Raw genomic sequence first — 6,000 nt, forward strand, 5'->3', positions numbered from 1 at the left:
CATATATTGAAATTTTGCTACAGAATAAAAAAGGGGTTTATATATAAATTCATCATACATGCATACAAGTACACATATATGTCACATATAAACAATGTGTGCTTTGTGTATATTTTACTGTGCAGCTATGTATATGTACAATAACCCTACTGCTGCAAAAGTCCTTTTTAATGCAAAGAACATGACTGTGAGTAGTGCAACACCATGGTCTCAAGTCAAAACAACAAATAGGTTAGAGCATATCACTAATGATGATTTGCCTTCCAAAAAAAAAAGCAGAATAATATCAAGGATATATATGACCCCATAATGTGAACCAATTATGTGAAAAGAATGACAGACAAGAAAGATAACCTGAGAGATACAGAGGCATGTCAAAGATGATAAAAGTAGCACGGGATAAATTAGGTGAGTTCTCCATGAAGGATGTATGGAAAAACAAGGGCAAGGATCATCTGAAAGAGAAGATATGGAAGTTATGATCCACTCTGGTAATCAAATTGACAATTAAACCAATGAAATTATAAACAATTTATATGTGTGGTATATACAAAACATATTAATAACTCCTATTTATATAATATTTTAAGATTTGCAAAACTCTTTTCCTCACAACAAGCCTGTGAGGTAGCTTGCACCAGAGCCCTAACTAGGGATACACAGTCAGGGACCTGCCACTTAACACTGGATTTAGACAGCATCAATAGCCATTGTAAGTTTTCAAAAACACAGAAATAAGAGTTCCGCACCTAATTAGCAAAATTCAGTTTCATTAGGGAGCTATCAGGTAGTATGATAGGATGAACTCTTCTATCTCCCAATATTGTGACCATACTAGTATTCCAAGGTCTCTGTCTCACCAGCAACACAGAAGGGTGGCCATTATTCCCTCACCTCCTTTTATTAGTTTCATAACACTTGATCAGGACAGTTTATGGTACTTACTAGTGCCAAGTTATGACTCTGTTTTCTGTAAGTATATTTATCCACATTTTGTTAATATGGAAGCAGGGGTTCGAGAAGATTCAAGCACTTGTCCTTGACCTAGATCTAGAAAGTGACTAAGCTGGGATTATAACTCATGAACTCTTCTTAGATAATTCATTTCTCAACCCATTATGTCATATATTGCATGTTATATGGAATCTATGTGGATATATGTAACATGAATAGTAAGGATTTAGAGTTGAAAAGAAACAGAGACCATCCATTGTGACCCCTTTTATTTTCCAAAGGAGTAAAGTGAGATACAAAAAGGTGAAGGGAATTGACCAAGAAAATGTAATGAATTAATGTCAAAAGTAAGGCATGAATTTTAAAATCATTTAGGGACCTTAGGCACTTAAGTGAATCATGAAGGAAAAAAGGTGGTGAGAACATACACTGAGGTTGTTGACCATGTGAGTGGAGAGATTTTAGGAGGTAGAAATGACAAAACTTGATAATAGACTGGACATCTGGGTTGAGTGCAATGAATTGAGGATGACACTGAGGTTGAGAACCTGGGTAACTAAGGATGGTGGTGCCCTCAGGAGTGATAGGGAAGCACATGTATAACCTATATTTGATGACTTACTGCCTTAGAGATGGGAGAGAGGAGGGAGCAAAACAGGGATGTAATTTGGAACTAAAAAATAAATAAATAAAAATGTTTATTATTATTTTTTCTAAAAGAGTAATAGGAAAATTGGGAAGAGATAAGAGTTTAGAGGGAAAGATGAGTTCATTTAGGGATGTATCAAGCTAAGTTGTATACAGGATATATACAATTTGAGTTTTAAAATAAGTTTTTGGTGATACACAACTAGAAGTCAGGAGAGATAGGGCTGTATAAATAGAGCTAGAAATCATCTACATAGGGATGGTAATTGATGACATCACCAATCAATATAATAAAGAGGCATAAGAGAAAAGAGTCCAAGACAGTACCTTAGGGCACACCCAGACTTAGTGGGTATGACCTAGAAAAAATTCCAGGAAGGGAACCTAAGAAAATTCAGTCAGAGAGGTAGAAGGAGAACCAGGAGAACAGTGTTACAGAAACCTAAAGCAAATAAAATATCCAAGAGAAGAGGATGGTTGACAAAGTCAAAAGCTGCAGAAGGGCAAGTGGATGAGGATCAGAAAGAGGTCATTTTGGGGCAGCTAGGTGGCACAGTGGATAGAGCACCGGCCCTGGAGTCAAGAGTACCTGAGTTCAAATCCGGCCTCAGACACTTAACACTTACTAGCTGTGTGACCCTGGGCAAGTCACTTAACCCCAATTGCTTCACTAAAAGAAAAAAAAGAGAAAGAGGTCATTTCATTTGGTATTTAAAATATCATTGATAACACTGGAGAAAGCCAATTCAATTAAATGGTGATATTAGAAGGTTTACAATTACTATGAGAAGAGAATGGGGCAGCTAGGTGGCGCAATGTATAGAACACCAGCCCTGGATTCAGGAGGACCTGACTTCAAATCCAGCCCCAGACACTTGACACTTACTAGCTGTGTGACCCTGGGCAAGTCATTTAACCCTCATTGCCCCCCCCAAAAAAAAGAAAAGAATATTGAGAAGAGAAAGAGCAGGTACTAATGTTTAATAGCTTTCTCAAGGAGTTTAGCTATGAAAGTGGGGGGAAAAAGGTGTTATATAGTTGGAATGGTAGCAATAAAGGTTTGGTTTTTTTTTAAAGAACTAATACTACTAATTTAAGGATTGTTATAATTATTTAAACTTTACTCAATATGGACTGTGTATATGCATCTTGAGACTAGGAGAAAGATGTTATTTTGCTGCTATCAAGGGAGGCATAAGACTACGTGGTCTTTCATACCTTTTCCAACTCTATAACCTGATTCTGTGTTTCTTCAAGTTCTATTTGTTTCATGAATTGATCATACCATCATAAATTTAAATCAGAAAGGAATCTTGAAAATAACCTAGTCCTACTCCCTCACTTTAAAGATTAAAAAAACAGAAACCTTGAGACCCAAGGAGTAACTTGCATGAAATCACACAGATAGTTTTATATCCAGTTCTAATTCAAATCTCAAAGTCATGCTTCCTTAAAGTCATATACTCCACTCTCATTAAATGTATCTTCCAAAAGCAGACATTGCAATGATGTTGACAATGTGGGTAATTGAAGTGGGGGAGGGGGAAGGGGGTGGGCATTGGCATAAAGGCAAATAACTATTCTCTGAATTAAATTGCAGTCTCCTATTAAGTTAATTACTGGTAGATGAATATAATGGAATATTACTGTGGTACAAGAAATATGAAGAATTCACAAAACATGGGAAGAAATATGAAGTGATGAAGTAGAAAAATATATTCAGTTATTGTTATTCAGTTATTTCAGTCTTGTCCAACTCTATGTGACTTGGAGTTTTCTTGGCAAAGATACTGAAGTGGTTTAACATTTCCTCTTCAGCTCATTTTATAGATGAGGAAAATGAGACAAATAGGGTTAGGTGAGTTGCCTAGGATCACATAGTTAGTGTCTGAGGTAAAATTTGAACTCAGGTCTTCTTGACTCACTGACTGGCATTCTATCCACTGTGCCAACTAGCTGCCCTTAATTAAGTTATTGAAACAAATGAAAATGTGAAGAATGGCAACAGCAAAAATGAATTCTACATCATTTAAGTAATAAAACTAGATGCTAAAGAAGAAAGAAATGTACTTCCCTCTTTTTTTTTTGAAGAGGTGGTACACTGTATTTGTGGAACACTGAGTATATAGTCATTCTTGGTTGACATGTTGCTTGGTTTGCTATTCTCTACCCCAAATTTTAAATTTTTTTTTAAAAATTCTGTATTACAAAGAATGGTTTAGTTGATATGGGAGAAAGAAGAGATATATTCAGAACTGAAAGCAATGCAAAACTAATATATATTGAGAAAGACATATATGTAGATATATGTATACACACATATATGCATATACACATATGTGTATGTGTACATATGCATGTATGTACACATATGTGTATGCATACACATATATATAGTGGCAAAACTTTCACCATGGTCTAAGTCTTATCATTTTAACTACAGTAGACCAGATCATTGTCTTCATATGTAAGTACATAATACCCTACATGCAATAATTCTGAGCATTGGAATTATGTTGTCATAAATGTTGCCTCAGTGTCAGATGTGTGGTGTTTACCCAGGGATTGAAATGCTCACAGATGTCGCCAATTCTAGCAGTCAAATTTTTCTAAATGTCGATGGCTACACCAGCCTCCTGATAACTGCCACAATAATGACAAAGGGATAGGAGGCTATAAAGCTTGTATAAATTAGTCTTCAGGGTAGAAGCATTAGTGAGCTCTTCATGATTTATATCTTTTTTTAATCTATCACAGTTTCCATTTAACTCTCATTATAAAGTTCTCTGAAATAACACTCATGGTGCTATTGCTTCTTGGATCCCACTTACATTAACCCTGCCCCCCCCACTCTAATTACCCTCATTGTCAACATCACTGCAATGTCTGCTTTTGAAAGATACATTTAATAAGGGAAGTATATGATTTTAAGGAAGCATGACTTGAGATTTCAAAATAACATGCTCTAAACTACTGGAATAAAAGGTGACTTATAACCCTGCCCCCCCTCCCCACAAAAGCTGATCAGAGCAAGTGCTATCTAATACAAATGCTTGTGGTCTAGACATTAAAGGTGGCTTTCAGCAGCACATGATGACCTCTCCCAGGTAGCATACCTATAAGCAGTTTATTAAAGCCTTTCTGGCTGATTTTAAGTCAGTACTTTGTAGCAAGGGGATAAGGGTGACCTCATAGAGTCTGTCCTCTGCCCTTTGTTCCCTGCAAAGGTCATGTTCCAAAGGTAGAAAAGAACGGGCCATACTAGAGTGGGGCACAGAGTTTTCATTCATTTTCATTTCATAGAAATTCAGGCTTCGTAATCAGCTCCTTGCTGTGAAACTGCATTAGGAACAATTACCAAGAAGGAGAGAGGGCAAAATACTTCGCTGCTAAGACCTACTATCCCATCACCTAATCTGACTGAAATTGTGCTAGAAAGAAACTGTTTCGGCCCATTTCTGCTCATTGATGTTAGCACCCCCAATGAATGATGATATCAAGGTCATCTCTAGGACAGATTTCTAGTACCAGGTGAGCAAATGGAACCACCACATCTTCTTAGTACTTGTACAGAAAATCCCGAGACTAATAAAGATGCTGATTAGGAATCACTGGAGGGAAAGTGAATAAACTCTGAGTAATCCATTGAAGGGAGATAACACTGGTTCATAAAGCAGCAAGATCAGTATTCCCTTTCCACTGTAATAGCAGGAAACATCAATATTCATTGCTCTGCTAGTACAATGTACTGTATGTTGTTTTGGAAGTTCCTAGAACAAGAGAGAAAGAAACAAAACAAGATTAGAAACTCATCAAAGCATGTCCTGTGCTGCAATTGGTTGAGAAATAGGAGTGCTTGACAACTGAAGAACTATAAACCAGGCAGTGGTTGTTACTACCTCCTACTGAATGCAAGAAATAATTTCAATGATCAACTCCTTCCCAATCTGGTACCAGCCTATCTTTCCAGATTTATTTTAAATTTCCTCCTTCGTGGGCTCAAATGGTCTACCTGTTATTATCTAAGCTCAGTACTTCATCTCTCCCCTCCATGCCTTTGCATAATCATAATCTTAATGCACTCCCTCTTCAACTCTATGTCTTATAATCCTTAACTTCTTTCCAGGCTCAGAATAGGTGTTATTTCATACTGGATGCCTTCCTTGATATCTCTTAATTGTTACTATTCTCTTTCTCCTCAAATTACCTTCTCTTGCTTATTCGTGTTCCCTTCCATCCATAATAGAAAGTGAACTCTTTGAGAGTAAAGACTTTTCTCATATCTCAAGCACCTAGCTTTGGCACTTGGACATTTTTTCCCTTGTGGATTGGAGCAGAGGAACAGGAGGTATATACCTATGATATAATTAGGGGGCAAGAGGTGGGAGAGGACTCCCA

This window comes from Dromiciops gliroides, chromosome 1 (assembly GCF_019393635.1).
Source record: "Dromiciops gliroides isolate mDroGli1 chromosome 1, mDroGli1.pri, whole genome shotgun sequence".
Taxonomy (NCBI): domain Eukaryota; kingdom Metazoa; phylum Chordata; class Mammalia; order Microbiotheria; family Microbiotheriidae; genus Dromiciops; species Dromiciops gliroides.